Raw genomic sequence first — 22,056 nt, 5'->3', positions numbered from 1 at the left:
GGGCGGTTCCTTTAGCCCTTAAATTAAAAAAGCCACAGTGAAATCACTATGGATTTAAGCCTAGCAGGCTGAGTTGGCCTGAGTTTCATACTCATTTTAAAGGAGGGGAGGAGGGATGGGAAAAAGTCATAAGGAAAGAAATGGGGGAAACAAGAATCCCTCCAGAAGCAGAAATGAGGCTGGTAGAAGAAAACATGAAGTTGTGTTGAGGGGGAAGGACTAAAAGAAAAACAGGCAAATGTGTGTCAGGCAATACAAAGATTTGAACCTGAATCCCTGTTTCTCAATTCTGACGATTATATTTTATATATCTGTATGTATTCTTAATTGTTTAGCATTTAAATCTTCAGAAAAGAGTAGTTAAAGCCAGAAACATTATGATTTGTAGTGAGGATATAAACAGCTTCCTCCAATGATGGAAAATCAGTCTCACTGTGCCAGAGGCCTTTCCCTCTCCACACCACACAGCCAGGATTAAAAGTCTTCAGGTGGGTTAACTCAGATGGGGAAGCATATGTGCCTGGCTATGTGCAGCCCAGATGCTGAAAGGCCTCTTGGGGAGAGCAGAGGGAATGGGTCAGAATGAAGAAACAGATGTTGTCTAGGCAGGAATTCCCATTCATTTTGTTTACTCACCTGACTGTCGAGGAAACCCCGAAACAACATGTTTTCATCTGGCAGCCCTTCTACAAGATTAGCTGTGACCTTGCTTCCCATAGAGAGTAATGATGTTTGTTACTTCTGTGCCACTTCAGTTGCAGTGGTGAATTTTCTTTTTCTCTTCCTCTGAAAGTGGCTTTAAATAAGACAGAATTAGTATCTGGTTATCTAACAGAAATTAAACAGCCAGCTGAGATTTCCTTCCTTTGCCAGAGCCCTTAGAGCTGTCTTTGGGCTCTTTAAGATTTTATCCAGAGAGATTGTAGTTTTTTCAATCCTGATGGTGTGTGACAGTTGGATCTGGCTAATGCCTAGGCCCTTAATGAGTTATTAAAGTGAGCAGCATCATTAAGAATTTATTTTATACTTTGAAGCCTTTTTCCGACTTTTTATGAGTCAACAGCAGCTACTGCTGGCAGAAGGGGCTTTGCTGTATTCATGGCAGCACAGGGTTGTGCAAGTTGTGCCTGCATGGTACCGCCACACCTACTGACAATATAGTGTGGACAACCTTTGAGCAATTAAGTTATAGCATTTGAATTATTGATGCAGTTATGTTAGGCAAAATTTCCTAAATATTTGCTTCATTCGTACTTGCAAGGTTGCATCCTCATATATTCTACAGGCATATATTAGAATGCAACTAGTGAAGGTAAATAGCCAAATTATGTTGTTTCTCATAAGTAGAAAGTGTAAACTTGCTTGTGGATAGAGATATGCTTGTGGACAGACAAGGAGGATCCATTAAAAAATGAGTCAGCAGCTGAAAGAAGATATCTTGGGGAATAGCAGAGGGGAGATTGGTACTCTCCGGAGCTTTCATTGTTTGCTGCTCAAGGACTCGGAGCTAGTTTCTATTTGTTAAGTGAATCTTAATGGGTTTTCTTCTATTAGATTGTCAAGTCTCTCTTGAACCTGCATAAACTTTTTGCATTTGCAATATACCACGGAAAGAAGGTCCACCACAACTACAAGTTAAGAACCACTTTGTTATGAATGTGTTACCATTTAGTGCACCCTGGCTCTTGTCATTCCTGGTTTCCTTCTCCACTTAGATGTAGTTTTACCCAAGAATCAGTCTTCATTGTAGAGTATAAGGTTTGTGAAAGTGTCTATCTAACAAACAGCAGGTTTGTTTACTGTTAGCGTTGGACTCAAATTTCCAAAGCCATTTCAGCCCATATGTAGGGTAGACATTTTTTAAAATTCCTAGAACCTTTCCCCTCCAAAATTGCAAGCTTTAGTGTAAATGTGCACTTACTACTTTTCCTTTCATTTTAAGTAAGAGAAAGTACTTGCTGGGCGAATTCCAGAGCACAGACAAAACTTCTGAAGATATGACAAATACTGCAAGCTGTGTCCCATATCAGAGCTTGTAAGATAAATCAGGCAGTTATAGGCACTGGGAAGGTAACTAAGAAAATAAATAGTATTTCTCTTCTGTTCCATATAAATGCTTACCTCTGAAATATTTGACATTTATCATGTTTTGTCTCTTATGTACAACTTTAAAGTATTTTACACTCTGGACATCCTCAGCTTCACAGAGGATTGTCTCAGGTTATTACAGACCAGGGCAAAGTCAATAAGAAAAACAGAATGAGTATCTTCTTGTCAACTCTTTAAAGCCGTGTATGCACAATTACCATCTTCATACTTCCTCTTCATTTTTCAGTTGCTCCCTGTTTTGAAAGAACTTTTAAAGCCAAAGTATATCTTTAAGACACATTTCTACCCCATAATGCCCAAATACTCATTCTGCTGTTGAATATTAAGAAAGATGGATGGTCTTTTCTGGTTGAAGTATTGTTTTTCTCAGATTCCTGAGAATTTAGCAGCTAGTTTTCCAAATTTTTTTTTTTTATTCCCATGCTGCACTATTACATCTGCTTGTTTTCATTCACTATATTGTATGTTTAATAAAAGTCCCTTTCCGTTAAAGTAATTTTACTACCATATATGATGCAATATTTGAATGAAAATTTTATTAGACTGCCTAGTTCATGCAGGAGATACTGACTGAGATGAGTAACTGTTAATGTTTTGCTAATCTCCAAAACATAGATTTAATAGGGAAATTCATAGTATTGATAAGGAAGTATTGATACTGGAAAGCCATGTCCCAGTGAGCCAGAGCATTTAAAGTGTGTGCTGAAACTGCATTGTGACTTCAATGTTATATTGGCCGGGGGTTAACAATTGACTTAATAGTATGAGTTCAGATGAAATGTTGTGCTGATCTGGGGACACTGTTAAATTGACTTTCCTCACTAAAAAAAGATAAAAGCTCCAGTGCCTACAATTACGCTATGTCAGCGGTTTGAAAAACTAATGAAAATAGTATTCTTGCTGTATATTTTTTGTGTTCTCTCCAGGGATGAGCTTGCCAGTTGGTTTGTCTACATTATTAAACGGTGGGGAGAGGCATCCTGACGGCTGGTTGAGAGAGATGATGATGACACAGGATATTTCAACATGATTTTCACAGCAGAGTACAAGGTAAGTTCAATACCAATGAATATTTAATGCTTATCTCAAAAGACATTAAATAAATTAATTTTAAAACATTTAATTTTGATGCACTTTTTTGTAGTTTCATTTAGATAAAGAAAATCCTGTTTGCTGATTTTTGGGAATGTTAGTTTTCAAATACAGGACATCGATCTTGAAGCACTCAATACAATCAATATAACCATTTCTGATGACAAATGCAGATCTGACATTTTCTGCACAATAGTCACTGACATATAGACTATTCTGTTGCCTTACAAAAATTAAAACTGAGCCACCAAACTAAGTGGAAATATATGTCATCAGGATAGTTTTAAAATCAACTATTTAAAATTGATAATAATATATTTTTTAGCTGAAATACTGAGTTTAATTTTATATCGTATTCACACTAGAAGGCTAGATTTCTTGTTCTTTATTGGTTCTGGTTCATCTCTTGGATTTAGACAGGACTTGGGTTGTACACGCCTGATGAGTTATACAATTTGTATCAACTATTTACCTACCTCTCAAGAACATATATATGTAATGCCTGCTTTGCTCACATTCAAGAACCCCACACACTTAAACCTAGGTCCCCTTTCACCATGCCTTTAAAATACAGAAGCTTTATCTTCTACTGCGGTACAGAGAGATGAATTCCGAGGTCATGCGTAGTCTGTAGCAAACCAGGATATCAATGTCTGATCTAAATCCAGGGATAGACTTTCTTGTGCTGAGAAGAAAGAGTTGACAAATTAAGTTTTACTCAATACAAATAAATGTATTAAAAGCTGACATGTAATTTTAATGGGAAATTGATTTATTTGTATTAAATAGCCTGAAGAAAAGGAAGCTGAGGGAAAACCTTAATGCTCTCTACAACTACCTGAAAGCAAGTTGTAGCCAGTTGGGGGTTGGTCTCTTCTCTCAGGTAACAAGTGATAGGATGAGACGAAACAGCCTCAAGTTGTACCAGCGGGGATTTAGACTGGATATTAGAAAAAGGTCCTTCACAGTAGGGGTTGTTAAGCACTGGAACAGGCTGCCGGGCACCTGGTGGAGTCACCACCCCTGGAAGTATTTAAAAGACATGTAGATGTGGTGCTTAGGGACATGGTTTAGTGGTGGCCCTGGCATTGCTAGGCTAATGATTGGACTCAATCTTAAAGGTCTTTTCCAACCTAAACAATTCTATGATTATAAACAGATTTAATGCTTGTGAAAGGTGCCAGACTGATAAACACATCATTCATCATTAGATGCAATAACTTACATTGATATAGCTATTGAATACTTGTGCAGGCTTGAAAGAGATACTTGCCTACAAAAATTCCCAGTAAATTCAATGTTTCCTCCGTCTGCCTCATTATGCCCTTTTCTCATTTCACTCACTCCTGAGTGACCCTGCAGTACTGTTAACCATTTCTTATAGCTCCTGTCAGCTGGCTGGGTGGGAGACAGTACTTGCTGCAGCTCACCTGGGCCTAGGTATGTGCTCAATTTAACCAGCACGTACGTGCTGACTTGGTTCAGGATCACTTGCGCCTTTCTTTTTTTATGAGAACTGAAATCCCTATCCAATTAACTATTGAAAAAGCATCCTATTACCAGTGTATAAATTTAGTACGATCTCTTTACCACTTTGGTATAGATGTAATATTAAAGGCTCACAGGATATTCTGCCACTATTATTTGTTTTTTGAAATTAGGTACTCCTTGCAATTCTTCCCCATCTTCCTGTGCACAATTAATTTTAAATATATGTCTTTTCTGCCCTTTCCAGTTCTCTAAACATAGCCCTGATGAGTGTAATATCACTACTCCTGGTCATCCTGTCATTTGGATTTATGCATGTATTATCTAAAATTATTTAAGAATTTTCAAAGGGAAGTTGTTTCCATTTTCTTATCAAGGCCTTGATCCTGCCTTATTAAAGACAATAGCAGTCCCATTTCCTTTATTAAGAATAATTTTCATAATATAATTACTTCTGTAACTTGTGGATCTCTGTATATACATGCACATTTAGGAGGAGCTCTTTAGGCAGTTTAACTTGTTTGTGTTTCATCATACTAAGACAACAGTTGAAGAATTATTATTGGTTGTGGTTGCTGTATGTATGTGCCTGGAGAATTTTTTGCAAGTAGAAATTGTAGTTTCATGGCTGCAGCCCTTGCTCAGCATTACATTGAAAGCTGATTCTTTTAGCAGAAGACCATTGCTTCCTGAGGATTAAATTGCACCTTGCCATGCAAAGCTGAAACTGAATCCAAATGGCCCAGGTTGAACTGAATGAAGATGTAGACACTGGCTTAAAAGAGAACTTGGATGTATCTGTGCAGTCCCAAGTAGAGGGGAGATGGCGGGAATTTGTGCCCCTTCATTAAAGCAAGAAACACTGGGTTGAGTTGGAGGCACCCCCATGGCTTTCTGTTACACAGGATAGGCAGACTGGTAGCTTCCTATGGAAGCCTGGAAATGTACCTTTTGCTTGAAAATAACATAAGATTTGCCTGAATGCTAAAGATGCTTAATTATTTAAAGATGTTTAAGCAAGTCGGTTACCTGAATATGCGTGTGGGGAGGAGAGAAAGAAGACTAATGACTAGAGGATTTGGCCTAATATATTTAACCTGGGCTTTAAATTTTACATACGTAAAAAGTTTTTGTCTCTAGTTGCCTTTCTGCAGTCTTTGATAGGTGTTAATGTGAAGATGGGTTTGGAACTAGATATTAGAAATCTTTAACCGGACAATTTCTAGTCAGCCATACCACACCTGAGCTAGGGTCAGAGATGCCTTTAGGTTACTTGTCTCTAAATCTAACCAACTTGCCATTCAAGTCCATCTAATCAAATCATAGTAAAGTAAATGCTATTAAACAGATCAACCTTTAATATTCACCTAAGCCTTCGTGACCATCAAAAGCAAATATGTATCCTATATTAAATCATTTAAACACGTGTTTTCCTATCAACTTTTTACCTATTTTTGTTTTCTGCCACGATTATACCCAGATGGTGAATTGCATAAATCTGCCATGAGTTCAGCAAGTACCAAGGTAACCCAAGTATTTGTTGAAAGACGTTATTTATTCTATCAATATTTAATATAGAGCAACCACTGAACTGCATAATTTGATAGAGATGGGTGTGCTGCTCCCTGAATACCTCTAACACTCTCATGCTTTCTTCACATTTTAGAAGTGATGTAAGAGAATATACACCAAATGCTCTGTTCTGGAAAAAAAAAAAAGTGAAACAAGCTAGTAGTACTTGGTACTACACATATATTCTGGCAGTTTTTCTGAAACTCTCTTAGGGGCTCAGCAGTGTTTCTTAGCCAGTTAGTTGCTGAGGGGCTTTACAGGCACATGGGGTTGATTCCTAGCACACAGTGTGTGATGTGCCTCCTCAGACACACATTAGCTGCTCCTGGGATTTGTGGTTCTTCCCCCAGTGAGCCCCAGCAGACATCAGGTCAGTTGTTGTAAGCAGTGGGGTGAGGCGAGGTGAGTTTGCTCTTGGTAGCAGTTCTCCTGCTTAGCCTTCGCCATGCTCATTGGCTCTCAGTGCCAAGGCAGCTTTTGAGTCTGTTATGGCAGCTCTTTAATGTCATCGTGTGCAGTTATTACTGTAAGTATACCAAGATTAGGTTTATTTCTCTGAGCTACTTCGAGTTCACCCTGAATATTATTCAAAACAAATTCTGAGAAATTGTCATCCATATATGTCCTTTTTCCCAGATATCTTAATCATCTGTTATTATTTGCTTCTGTATGTGATCTAAAAATGCTCATTAAACCCTTTGTTTCTCACGTCAATGCGCTGCATCTGCCCTTAGAAATCCATACCTTCTTCCACTGCAGATACTGGTTCCTTTCTCTGTCTTCCTACCTATGTGTCAACTGAATGTGCAGGTGATAGGAGTATAATGAGGAATACAGAAATGCCATAGGCCATATAGCCATACGACAAACTAGTTTATCTCACCCCTTTTGCCCCCTCCACTTGATCTTTGCTCCAGGGCATTTTTCCATGCCATTGAGCTAGGAGCTGCCTTTAAAAAATATAACAGGCAAGATCATTTTTTCCTTTGTGAAATCCTCACAGATAAAAATTGCTTCTTTGCAGGTCTTGTGAAAGGTGTAAGATTCTCTCAAGGGCTGTTAAATACAGGCATTTTTATGTCAAGGATAATTTTTTAAGTCCAGGTTATTATTGTATTCTCTCCCACAGGAAAGGGAGAACTTTTCTCAGTGTAATTTAACACTTTCAGTTCCCTAAAACTGAGATCATAGACATGAAGCCATAATAACTGTTAGCATGAAAAGAATAATTTAATTTATAATCCATTTTATGACCTTTAATGAGATTTTTACAGAAGGAATCCAGATGCCAAAACCTAGAGCAGTGAAGCCATGAAGTACTTTTCCAAAATGTAAAGAATGACAAGTAGAGAATAAGGACTTTAAATGGTAAGGATTTAGTAAGACCTGCATTACTCTCAAGTGGTCTGACACTCCTGTGTAACCTATTTTCCAAAATAAAGTTAAATTCAATGCTATTTCTCCTCTGTATCGCATTTCATGTACCCCATATTGCATATACATACTACACAGTACACAAAGTACTGCAATCTCTGCTTTTGCAATCAGGTGAAACTCCTTTCAAGGCAAAGGGTTAGTACTCTTTTAGTAGCTTGGTCTAGTATCAGAAAATGTCACATAGTGAGTAGTGTTGCTTAAAAGGCTGTAGGAAACTAGCTTATTTTGCAATCAATATTTCTTCTCTTTCCAAACTGTTGTAGAAAACTCACGCTCTCTGTACATTTCAAATCAGTGTTCAGTCTGCTGGTGTTTCTAGTTTGGTTTCTGAGAAGACAAGTGTCCAGTGCAGTAGTAGGAGAGAATTCCCGTTTTGAAGTTCAGTCTTGCTCTGAAAAGCAGTGGTTGCCAGCTCTTGTAAGGTAGCAGTTGTATTAATGTGAAAGTTTATGTCGATGTTTGTCCTCAGAACATTTCTGTGAGAATCCATGCTATGGTCTTTGTTGCAGAAGAATCTTTAATTTAAAAATAAGCATGGTGTAAGACGGAGACACTTTTACACCAAAGAACCTAGGGAGGGTCAGTAGTACATTAAGGTAATTCAGCAGAAATGTACAGAATGGTTTAGTGTCACTTTTCTTTTTTCTTTTTTTTCTTTTTTTTTTTAAACTGAAGCATCTGTTTGTGATTCCTGACTAGATATCACGTATCTGGATGAACAGAGTTTCAATGCCTCATTAAAGGCAAGTTCCAAGTGACAGCAGATGGAGTTGGAGCTAGGATTATTTGTAAGGAAAGTGAGAGCTGAGGGTGTTTGGTTTCAGTTTTAAGAATCAAGCCCCCTGCCTTGGTTAGCACTGAGATATTTGGATTTGATACAGATTGATAAGGAGATTACCAGAGCAGAGAGATACTAAGCAACCTTAGATCACCTGATTAGGACCTGGATTTATTCACTGCAACATGGAGAAACAGTTAGTAAGGGCACAATGAGAGAGTATTCAGCTGTGGCAAAGCTTGCTTTGAGAATTTAGGAATTAATATTGAAAGACTTGTGGGTTGGAAACACAGGGAGCTCAAAGTTGGATGATCTTCTGAAGCCTGATTAAGAAAGTTATGATTTCTCTTACTGAAGAAAGTAAGAGGTAGACAGTATGTCTTCGTGAAGAGTGGTGAAAAATACTGGCTAGGTGGAGAGTGTCTCTGGTAAAGAGATTTTAGTCAGGTCTTTTCATGGTAATCAAAATGTCTTTGAAAGTCAGGTTCCTGCAGTGTATGAAGGAAAAGAGTGAGCAGATCGGATTTCCTCACCAGGATTGCCTGATCTGTAAGATGTGGCATCTGAGGTTGGCTTTGGGTTTGGCTGGGAGACCGTTGAACAGAGCTGGCTACCCAGAGATTCCCCCCTGACCTGAGCAAGCCTGCATTATACACATCTTAGAATATAAACAGAAATACTCAATGCCTGTTGTTACACACCTTTGCACACACAGGCTAACATCAATGAGCAACGATAGTTGTCTAAATGCTTTTATTGGTTCTTTTTATTTTTTGAATGCTTTGTGGTGCTTTTGACAAACACCAAGCGGGGCCTTCAGCAGGGAGCTGTGGCAGGTCCCCTTATCTTAAGAGGATAAATATGATACGGTAACTTTTATGTGTGAATAAGTTTTTAGGTCTAAAGGTGATATTTTTTACCCAAATCAGAGTGACTAATGTTCAGGAGTGCACATGGTTTGTAATGTTCCCATGTTGTTGTTCTGTCTCCAGAGAGGAGATCCTCCAATTTACTGCCCCTGGACAAGCCTCCCACATTAAGTGTCCCTGCACAGCATGTGTCCAGGAGGGCACAGGCTGTGCTGTGCATTGTCACAAAAATGGAATCAATCAGCCTGTTGGATTACAAACACAACATATATTTACTCATTTGATACAGAATCTTGTTTGATTTTGGTTTTTTTTTTTTTTGTTTTCACTTTTGATTTGAAAATGGGAAAAATGTAAATTTCAGCCAATTGCAGGCAGCATTAATCTTGGTGACAAACTGAAAAAACAAAAGGAGATAATCTTGATCCAGACAATAAGAGAGGGATGTCTTCCTTGTTTATGTTGTATGATGGTCAAGGCAAAATAATTTTATTCACCTAAACCAGAAAGCAGTGATTCTTGGGTGTTTGTTGCCATACAGTAGATTCAGCATGTTTGGTGCTTTATTTTTAATTAAAGCTTGTCAAACTTAAATTGCAACTCTACATAAGATCTTTAAAGTCTCTGATTAAACTGAATAGCTTATTCAATAGATGCAGAATTAATATTTTTAAAGAATTCTTTAATATGGCTTAAGAACCTTTTTTTTTTTTGATGAAGGTGTCTGTCCTGGTTTAAGCTAGGATAGAGTTAATTTTCTTCCTAGTAGCTGGTACAGTGCTGTGGTTTGGATTTAGTGTGAGAATATTGTTGATAACACATGGATGTTCTAGTTGTTGCTAAGTAGCGCTTATCATAAGTCAAGGACTTTTCAGCTTCTCATGCCCTGCCAGTGAAAAGGCTGGAGGGGCACAAGCTGGGAAGGGCCACAGCCAGCACAGGTGATCTAATCTCTCCAAAGGGGTATTCCATACCAGAGGATGTTATGCCCAATATATAAACTGAGGGGGAAAGGGTCATCTGGAGGAGGCCAATTGCTGCTTGGGGACTGGCTGGGCATCAGTAATTATTATTATTATTATCATCTATATAATAATATAGATTATTAATATGATATATGTTTTAATATGACATAATTTTAATATAATTATTGATATAACGGTGATGGGCTCAAAAAAGCCCACTCTTCTCATCTTTCTGTTATGCTAGGAGCATAGGGAGATATTTCCCTGGTGGCTGATATGAGTGTTGCAAAAAATGCAATTTAAGGCTTTCCGAAGATTAACTCATGATGTGTGAGACTGTGACCACGAAAAGCTAAGCACCCTTCAGACCTCTGTGATTGTGTGACATATTCAGCATTTTAAAAACCCAGGCGATTTAAATATAGCTAGGAGGCTAAGGAAGATTTAAAAATCTTAGCCAAAAGTCTTAAAATATCAAAGGGAAATAAGTCGAAAAGTTACGCACATGGTGTGATGGTTTTTGGGTTGGTGTCAATTATACAAGTTGATTGGAATTAAGTAAAACTCTATCAATACTGGGAAAGCAGGTGGTTGGACCCAATTTAATCAGTTTCTTCCCTCCCCAGTCCTAACTGGATATCTTTGAACTTAGTGTTTTTTGTTGGAAAATGGCTGTGGGCTAAAATCAAATTTTTCACTGGATTTTTGAGGCCCTATCCTTCCAGTACTGTCTACAGATTTCAACAGAAGCAATGAGGGGGGAAAAAAGACCACATGCAGAAGATACAAAAGTTATCCATTAGCTAAATCACCCATAATAAAAAATCAAAGCTAAAAAGAACAACAAACCACCACCAACAAAAACAAAATCAAGCTGTCCATCTGATGACAGAGCTGTTCTCTCCAAGAACCCTTTAAGCCAATGACTGCTTTATGAGGCTCCAAGGGCAAAAAAGCTTCTGCATTTTGTTTCAAGACTGCAGTGATAGAAGATTCTTAGAGGATTTAGTTCACTCCCATCAGTTCCTCCACTGATACTAGTGGGTTTTTTTATAGTGTATAGCTTTGAGGGACTGCATTCTGAGGCTCTATTTCCCTCCTTCCTGAAAATAGGAAAGTAATCCTGCTGCCTTTGGGAGGAGGAGTTGGCTTGGAGGAAAATTATAGTAACATGACATACATAAATAAAAACAAAGGAACTTGTCTGGGGGTACAACAGTGAACATTTATTTACTGTCTTAAGGAGACAGAATTTTGTGACTCTGTAGAAGGTCACCATATGACTTATACCCTACTTAAATTTCACATGAAAGACCACTGTTTTATCTTTTTTTCTTGGACAATTAGTTGGAATTAGAATTTCTTGCCTGTCCTGCACCTGATAGAGCTACCCACACCTTTCTGATACATGATCATGTGTGCAGACTCAGGCAGTTTGTGTAGTAGTAGTGAAGGAAACACAGACTAAAACTATGTTTGCTGCCTGACATTGTCACAGTAGCTGAACCTGTTTTATTGACACTCCAGCATAAGGAAAAAACAAAACACTTCAATTCCCAAGTATCTCCCTCATGCACATCATCCTTTGTTTCACCACTCTGGCTGTGTGAACAACCTTCATCTAGCCCTGAATTCAGAAGCAATGTCTTCTTTTGTCTGCTGAAGAGCTGCCAAACAAAATTTTAAATTTATGTTTTTCTGTTATGAACTTGTAGTAGACTGCTGGCAAGCAAGTCTCTAGTTGAATGAAAGTTAGTGACTACATAAAAAGAAACTGTTGAGCACAGGAAAATAAAAAACTAACTGAAAGAGAATGGAATCTCAATAAGCTGTCTAACTAGTTCTGAATTTGTTTGTTTTAAATATTAAATCTTAAATACTAAACTTTAAATATTAAATATTTAATGTGCAAATCTGTTAAGAACTCTAGCTTCTACAAGATACTAATAAACTGGTCAACAGCACTGTGAAATGTACATTAGATTTTGGACTTTACAAAGTAGGTTAATTGTGTGCTAAACTGAAAATAAACAGCAAGTTTAAATAGTCTTGTCTTAATATACTGTATCATATACTCCAGCATTTGAAGATAAATGTATTTGGAAAAGGAGATGAAATGGGACAAATGTAACATCATGAGTAGAGTATATAGGAATTTCATGGATCATTAATCTTTAATCTTTAAGGTTTCTATTCAAGGCTATAAATATATTAATTCAGCTATCAGTTCTCTATCTTGTTTATGCAGGTCACAGAGGTTGCTATGGTAACCTTGCATTACCAATATAAAGACAGGGAAGGATATGACTTATCTAGATAAATAAAATAATCAAGGGATGCTTACCACCAGCTCCCTAATTAGTGTAATGCATAGGTCCACTGAATGAACACTTAGTCCTGCATGCATTAGACTCTTGACTTGTGGAGTAGGAGAAAGGCCAGCACTTGAAGACAATTTGGTGTGGAACAGGTTAGTAATTGCAAAGGTGCTATTCCCTGGGAAAGCCTATGAATTATGGCATTGTCAAAATTTAAGGCTGGGCAGGCCACTAAATTTTGACAGATGCTCTCTGTGATCCCTTCACCACATTCCCAGGGGAGGATGACAGGGGAACCAGAGAGAGAGACTTTCACAGAATCACAGAATGTTCGGGGTTGAAAGGGACCTCTGAAAATCATCTAGTCCAACCTTCATCCCAGCATACCTAACCACTACACCATAGCCTCAAGTGCTAGATCTACTTTTTTTTTAAACCCCTCCAGGGTTGGTGACTCCACCACCTCCCTGGGCAGCCTGTTCCAGTGCCTCACCACTCGTTCAGTAAAGAACTTCCCCCGAATATCCAATCTAAACTTACCCTGACGCAACTTGAGGCCATTTCCCCTTGTCCTGTCATTAGTAATTAGAGAGAAGAGACCAGCACCAGCCTCACTACAGCCTCCTTTTAGGTAGTTGTAGAGGGCAATAAGGTCTCCTCTCAGCCTCCTCTTCTCCAGACTAAACAAACCCAGTTCCCTCAGCCGCTCTTCATAGGGCATGTTTTCCAGACCTCTCACAAGCCTTGTTGCCCTTCTCTGCACCCGCTCCAGCACCTCGATGTCCTTCTTATACTTTGAAGTTGAAAAGAAAATTGAACCAGTTTAATGAAAAAGAATAATACCAAGAATAGCAATGAAGATGTTAAACTATATACAGATATCATACAAGCACGCAAATGTATTCAAAGATACAAGAGAATATCCTAATATAGAACCTGTGTCTTGCTGACCACAACTAGGTCCTGAGCAGGAAAAAAAGTTCCAGACTGGACTCGGCAGCAGAGGGGAGTGCTTGAACCCAGTGTCCCAATGACAGTCCAATAAAAGCCACAAACAAACAAACCAAGAAAAAACAGAAAAGGAGCTGTGCCACTCCCACCCAGGGAGACAAGGGAAGACAACCTGTCACATTGACTGGTATTTCTTTGCAGTATGGAAACAGGAGGCAGTAAAGCCAGCAAGACAAGAGATGAAAAATTGCCAATAGCAATCCTTCCAACAGAGCAAGCACTAAAGGCCTCAGGGCTCTTCTTGGGGACCATTATATACTGAGCACCATGGGAAGGAACACTGTGATTGGTCCATTTGGGTCACCTGACCCATCCTCTCCTCCCCATAGGCACAGCTGCCCCCCTCCCCCACTGTGGTTACCATGTGGTCCAGGCAGCCCCAGAGAACTTTTATCCTGGTGCTCTCAAACCGGGACAGGCATGTATGATGTTCATTTGTTGCAATCTGCAATACCACTGTCAAAAGACAGTCCAGTATGGATCTCATGTGGAACCTGCTCTCAGTTTGGATATTTTGAATAGCAAGAAAAAATGGTTTCTGTGAAGCTGAGGTGAGTCCACATTGTTGAATAATGTTGTTAAATCACACAACCTGGTGCTACTGGGCACTAGGAGTCTCATCTTATGGGATAAAAGACTAGATTACACGACAGTTAGATAAGAGGTGTCATTAGATGTTAGTGCTGGTCTGTCATGGGGATCTGTCCTGATGAAAAATTAATGAAAAGTTGTAAATGGGAAGAAGCAGCAAATCTCTGAATTGGATTTTCCTATGGGTTGAATACTTGTGACAATTACTCCAGGGGCTTGAGCCCCAGCTGAAGCTTTGTATACCTTTGGTATGCAGAGGACCCACGTGAAGTCTATAAGGGGGAAAACTAGCTTGCATAGCGTTTTCTATAGTGAGTAAGATTTTTGTGGGATTTGCTTTCTTTTCCAAGGTATCTGAGTTCTTGGTAACATGTAGGAAATTTGAGGCTTTTTGCCTAAATTGGTTTTAGTTAATTATGACCATTGGGTTCAAAAGTAATGCAGGTACAGAGTCACAATAGTGGTGAATGCTCCGTTTCCATTGGAAACCAAGCCTAAAAATACTCATGCAGCCACAGCTTAACTGTGCTACCAACTGAAGTAGCTGGCTAAGCCTATGAAATAACACTTGAGCCTAAGCCAGTGAAATAAAATAAAGAGTTTAAGTTGTAGTCTCTTGTGAGCCTTCTTTCAGCCTTCAGTTCTACAAAGGAAACCTCTTGCTGCTTTAGAAGGGTGTCAGCTCTTTTTCTTTTTGTCTGGCCCTGAAAAGACAGATCAGTTTTGTGACTTGCTTTGTTGAGACTGTCAGCCCACTCCCTGCAAGAGGCTGCTGCTGTCCTGGCAGCCTTCTGCAGGCGGGAAAAGGGAAAGAAAGATTCTGCATCAGCAATTCCATTCATATTGGTTTCCTTTCCTCCTTCTCAGCACGAAGGTGGTTTTGTCTGTGCTCAAGAACCAAGTAAAAAGTTTGGCTGTGAAATGAGCTCTTCTCTGGAGAAAAGGGAAAAAGGGTAAAAGATGGAATATACAACTTATACCCACTCCCTCCTGCAGGTGATAGGCTAGAGATGGCTTTTGCATTAGCTTGTTGTTGTTTCATATAGCTGCAGAGAAGCTAATGAGACAGCAGTTGCTGGTTTTGAATCCTTGACAGAAGTAATTTTGTAAATCGTAATACCCTACTAATTTTATGATGCAGTTAGATAGGAGACAACTTGAAAGAAAGTGTGTTTGGCCCCATTGGTGGGACACAGGGAACAGCTGGGTATTTGTAATTTGCTCACATTGGTATTTGTTTCAGTTCAGAATCTTTGGTGCTGTCGGAAAAGTGGGAGAGAGGTATACCAGCTAACCCTTGCAGGTAACGCCCACCAAGGCATCTCAAGATGGTCATTACTTGAGCAAACTGGATAACATTAAACTCATTGAAATTAAAATCCTCCCAATAGTTCCCACCAGTGTGTAATCTCTGCTGATAAAGCAAATTCTGACCCTGAAAAGCTCTTATTCCTATTGCTTGTTCCATGTGTAATCCACGTTATTCTTTCTGTCAGTGATGAGGTAGATATCTGAACACAGAGGAGTCTCTTGCATGTATTAGTCTTATGAAAAGATAGCCACAGGCAAAGCACTGTTGAGCGTCTTTCAGACTACAGTGATAAGAGGACAGGCATGGTCCATTTACTCAGGCCAGTTGGGTACCAAAATCACATGGGTAAGAGTGCCTAACTCTGTGCTTAAATCCCTTGGACAAAGACAGAGGAAGTTGAGAGGGATGTGTGTATTTCCTGTTGCTTCCACAAAAGACAGTGGTTTACATATTTTGAAGTGAAGAAAGAAAATACAGTGCCCCCATAAGAAATGTTAATGAAGTTAGCGTGTCTGAAAGACGTTTGGTGTCATTGTTCATAAGCTTGGTGCCCTTTTTCAGGCTGAAGGCTGTGGCATTTGCAGGATAATCAGCTACATAGTCCTCAAGCAAAGATGTATGGGATACAGAATGTCTGGGTAATTAACCATGACAATCTCCTTCCATTTTTTTTTTGATAAAAAATACTTAGAGAACTGACCTTTGTCTCTGGTGTCTGGTACTGCAAGTTCAGTGTTGGCTTGGGGTTTGAATGGAGATAAATCACACACATTCTATTCCTCATAGCTGCAGACAGACAGATATGAGCCATGGAAGAGGCTGCAGACTGTAGAGCTACTCTTCATCAGAGAAGGACACCAGTTAAACCTGTTCATCCCATCTTCTGAAGACATGACATGAAAATCTATTTATATGGGAGTGAGGAAGGGTGGAAAAAAAATAAGGGTGAATGAATCATTATATTTAAAAACTAGTTAATGCTTTCAGTGAAGGTCTATTTTTCCCTTTGAGCTTGCCAACATCCCTTAATTCATATCACTTAGAATAAAATGACTTCTGGGTGTAAGGAAGATTTGAATTGTCTCTTTTGTATTGCTAAATAATGATTACCTGGGGAGATGCAAAATGTAAATTGAATATGAATGATGTATAGCTGGTAATATCTTAGATGCATTATCTTCAACCTGAAGCCTTCAGTCAGAAAAGAAGGTCATCTATTATCATTAAAGAGCACAGTTGCAGGTATTTATATTTTGATTTTCCTGCTTTTTTGAGTTGAAGTTTCTTCTCATAAAGCATACAACACTTTTCTGAGGAAACATGTGCCATGACTTCTTCTTATAGTGTTTTGTGATAGAGCAAGCAGAGGATCTGCACTTTGTCGAGTGATCATCTTCATTAGTTTTCTGGAAATGTGCAATTTGTCCCTTTCTTTTCTGTACAATCTCTCTTTGTACAGTTGCTGTGTTAACAATTCACACCATGAAAACATTAAGCCTCACTTTCAACAATCTGTGTTCCCGTGTTGGAATTAGATTTTTCTTCCAGATACACCATTACAGCTACCTTCACATTAGACTGAGCAGTGTCGAAGATGTACTAGTTAGTCCCATGTTATTCCCTTTCATGCTTTGCCGAATGACAGAGGGCATGTTTCTCAAACTTCAGAGCTCATTTTTCACATTTATAAAATAGGACTGGAATTATTGATAGTAATAGCATATAACATAGTCAATCCCAGCTAGTTGGGGCAAGATTGTACTGGACAAATATGCTGGAAGGAGAGAAGTATAGCCTGCTTCAAATTCATCTTCAGATATTCCCAATGAGAATAGGCAAACTAGAAGCAGAGAGGAAGTTGTGTCTGCTCTCCTGTTTGCTGAAGTGAAGTGGGACCAGTTATAGTTGGTCTCCTTAAAAATATCTGGGTTTGTCTTTCTGTGGAGCCATGGAGAAGCTTTGGGTCTCTGAGGCTAGAAGAGTTCTGCACTGCTGAAGACTGAGGTTAGTGGCATAAATCCCCACCAATGAAGTGCATATGCAACAATGGAATTGGTATTTAAATGAACTCTGCTTTTTTAGTTGTTATACTCCTTCTATGTTTTTTTGATGTTTAAGCTGTGTTATTACACCTAACAAAATGTTTGCGGTTACCTGCTGTGATTTTGAATAATTCATGCCGTTTGTATGCAACTTGGGACCATCATACATTATCTCTGGAGAAAATCAAAGGTTCCTTCACTGGTTTCGTGTCTTTGAAGGTTAATGGAAGGCAGGTTCTGGCTCCTACAGTCTTCTGTCTAAAAGTTGAGTTTGAACCAGCCCAGCAAATTAAAGAAAGCATAATGAGGGTATAGTGTTCTCAGTATGTTTGAAATACTTTTATGAAATCGCTTGCTAGGATAAAAGTAACCTGAGTAAATCATCCCAGGACCTCTATAAACTACAGTGTCTTGTACATTCAGTTAATTGTTTCCGCAGATGAAAGCAATGGAAACATTGTGTTTATCCTAAGGCAGTGTTACTGCAGCTCTCAATTTAATTTTATTTCATTTCCTTTTCTTAATGGATGGTTTAACCAAATCTAAAAATAAAAATCTATTCCTTTCAATTATGGTTGGGATTTTCTTACGTGAGTTTTGTGAGTTGCCCTGAGAACAAGAAAACACTAAAGTAAAGTCGGCAATTTAGTGTCATGCCAACCCTTGCTTCTAGTTTTTTTTGGCCGAGTTTAGTGCTAGATAAATGACAGGTCTGAGGAGTCCAGCTGTCAACTGATACTGGCAGGTAACTTCTGAACAAAAATAAATGTGGTATGTCTGTTTTTTTCAGAAGAGAGTCAGTGGGAATACTCCACTGTGAAAAGTCATCATGTCAGAAAAATTTTTTAAAAAAAATATTTCTCTTCCCCAGCCTGGCGTGTGCTGTGGAGTCACTTCATTCTGCTGCTGCCTGCACTTCGTTACAGTCTCAGGATTGTATTGACTCCATCTTTATATGATCTGTATCAGCCAAGATCTTTCAGAGTGCAAGGCTGAAATCTACTTTCTGGCTATCTTCATGGACAGTTATGAAATATTTTCTAATTTTTCCAAGCGATGAAAACGCAGGTCCTCTGAACATGAAGTAGAGTGGCTTAATGTTAAAACAAAGGTCATTGCTAAAGGTTAACTGCCTTATAAATAGCCAGATTGTTCCTTCCACTCACTACAAGTTTAATCTGTTTAATATATGCACAGTCAGGGAAAAGCTGTAAATATAATGCTAAAAGCAGACCCTTGGAACTATTGCTCTTGCTTTTCTTCAGCTTATGCAACTGTTTGCAGTAGCTTATTGCCAACAGAACTGTTGCATCCTAGTGCTTTGGGCTTAATCTTAAAAGTCTCCTGAATATGCTGTTCCCATTCCAACACTCTCGAACAGATCTGTGTGAGGAGGGTTTGCAAAACCAAGTCGTTAACTGAAAGCCACAAATACATCACCACCTGCTTAAGCCATCAGTCTAGAACTGAGCTAGTTCATGAAGTTATGCCAGCTCAAGTCCTGGCTAAAAAAAAACCCTAGTAACCAAACATTTTGGCCACAAGAAGCCTGCTCCTCAAACCTTATCCAGACAGTTCATTCCACCTGCTTCTCCCCTTGCAAATGACTGAAGTTCCTTCACAGTTTTCCAGTGAGTCTTGCTGATCTTTCAACTGCAGTTTCATGTCCATTGATAGCTGTTCTTTACTCACCTGCCTAAAAATCTTACCTGCAGCAGTTATCTGCATCCATAGCCTCTGCAGACAGACACAGATCATCTTTGGCAGTAAATAGCATTCTTGCTCTAAAGGCGTGTAAATCCACTGAAGGTGATGAGGTGATCCAGGAAATCGCCACCCTCATAAATTCCTGGGACCTGGACCGTGTGCTGGAGGCATCGTGTCATCTCTAACACCTGTCTGCCAGTGGTTATCTCCTCAAACTCCTTATAAAATTATAGTCTGATGCATTAACAAGGTGTAGGAGGGAAGGGTATATTTAATGTAAATTTAGTCAGGAAGTCTTTGTAGCTAATTTCTTAAAGTGAGTGAGGAAAGCTGATGGAGTGTGATAGACATACAGAATTTTTTTCCTGCTTTCAGAATAGATAGTATTGATTAACTGGGCTTAGGATAGCACTGCATATATTAACTAACTGATCATAAAATTGCTCAGTGGCTACGCCTGCTCTGTGGATGAAGTTAACAGGCCATGCTCTGGATGTAAAACCATAGCTTTTGGTGAACCTGGCATCAAATTATTGTCCTGACCCAGTGTAAATATTTTAATTTGTGGTAAAAATGAAACCAAATGCAAGAAAAGAAAGTGTGAAGCCATAGCTATAAAGTGGACTGTTTATTCTGAAAAGTTGAACTCAGAGTAATGCTAGGGAAATCCTCCTTCACATATGCTGCACAGCGTAGGTACCCCTGAGAGATAGAAAAGACTTGTCTATCAATCATCTTTCTAGTTTACATGCCAAGTCTAATTTTCTTTCTGGTTTGTGCTTGTCAGTCATGCTCTCTTATCTGCTAAATCAGCCTCCACTCTTTTCTTGGTGCTATTCCGCAGGCACAGGCTACCATTCTGCAGGCACGGGCTGCGCAACACACCTTGTTCCTAGTACACCACCTTGCATTTAACTGTATTAGAATATTTGTAGAAAATCAGTGATTTCATTTCAAACCAGCTGGAGTTAGAAGTTAGAGTTACCTTTTTCATCTGGAACTGGGATTTCTATAGATATCTACATGTATTTGATACCTGAATAAAACATATCATGATGCCTACAGTGGTAGGTACTATCTGTTGTTCTCAGGTGTGAGTGCACATCGTGGATCGGTGCATGCCTCATTTCAGTGTGAGAACTGGGTGCGCCTGCTGTTGACTTGTGTTCATTTCCCTTCACAATACCTTGAAGTGCTTTTAATGGAGAGAAAATTTTTACAACATCCAAGTCCTGATAGAGTCTCCTTCTTACTGTGTCCTGTGGACATGTATGAAGTCCCTGACCATTGCCATACCTGTTTCACAGGGGTGACTGGCGAATGTGTGACAAAATGGAGAAGGTCAGAGAAAAAAGCAAGAAGCAGCAGTAAGAAAATGTGATAAACTCACAAATTAACAGCCGAACTTACAACAGTATATTATTACAACTAATTTGAATTAACTCAAAATATTTTCTTTCCAGAAACAAAACTGCAGTTGAATGGACAGGCACTAGTGAATTACACACACAAAAAAGATGTATGAAAATGACCCAGTGTGTCTGATTGTAAGCACCAGTCTGAGGACGTGTGACAGGTCTCTGGAAAATTGAAGACCGAGATTTCAGTGGGTCTTCTTTAACAAGAAAAAGAAGATGGACATGAGCCTTTGACGAACAGTGCACAAGGTTATGTAGCAGTCACAGCATGGTCTGTCTTAATTATTTGGGACAGAGAACCAGATGCATCACTGTTACATAAGCCTGCTGACCTGCATATCGAGCTTTGTGGTAATAGGAGTTTCAGAAAAATAAATTCTGTTCAACTGAGCCAACATGAAGGCATGAAATTACTATCTTTTTAAGTTTTAGTGCTCTCTACTTGCTTTCTCTGTAGTTGTGTGGCTATACAAGTACTTTTAAAGAGGAAACCCCCACAAAACATGTTATTCCCTAAAGGGCCTGGATTTGAAAACAAAATTGGGAGGGCATGAACGCCTGGAATCAAGAGGAAGGGTGAGGAAGGAATGTGATGAATGCTCAGTCTGCTGAGTAATGGTACAATCTGTATATTTAGGGAATGGGACCACAAGATGTGTTGTACACCAGCCATAACAGCCTGTTATTTAAGTGATGCAGCATGAAAAAAGATCATGCCATTTTGCAAAGAATTTTACTAATTTGTTTAATTTGATTTTATTCTGATTTTAAATGAAAAGTATTTTTTTGAAATAGAATAGAATATTTTCAGTTGGAAGGGACCTACAACAATCATCTAGTCCAAAGTTAATAACACCTTGAACCAGAGGCATCAGTATATCTGAGGGTCCTCAGCTCAAGGAATTCTATCTGAATCCTCTGGCTGCGTGGGATGCCAAAGAGTTGCACGTTTCCAGAGATTCCAGATTCTTGCTGCTTTTCTTTCTGCCTGGTGGGCTAACAGAGAGGTGGCAGCCTTGGAGTTTATAAGCAGGGATACTCTGCTGTGAGTTTCTTGGCATCCTGCCTAATGAGATCTGTAGAGGAGCCAGCAGCTTAGGAGCTCTGCAGTCTCTGAGACAATCCTGGAGCAATAACTCCTTTCAAACTCCCACTCTCTGTCAGCCTGCCAGAAGTGCTGTTGAAGAGCAGGGAAGGGGACCTGGCAGGAAATCAGGTGTGATTTCTGCAGCCTCATCAAAATCAAATGTCCTGTTCAAAATGTTTCTGACCACTTTTAGTAACCCCATGCAGAAACCCGAACATGTCAACACCTGATCCTAGAGGTCCTGCATCCCCTTGGTTTAG

Source organism: Apaloderma vittatum, unplaced genomic scaffold (assembly GCF_000703405.1).
Source record: "Apaloderma vittatum isolate BGI_N311 unplaced genomic scaffold, ASM70340v1 scaffold4148, whole genome shotgun sequence".
Taxonomy (NCBI): domain Eukaryota; kingdom Metazoa; phylum Chordata; class Aves; order Trogoniformes; family Trogonidae; genus Apaloderma; species Apaloderma vittatum.
This window is presented reverse-complemented; position numbering follows the sequence as displayed.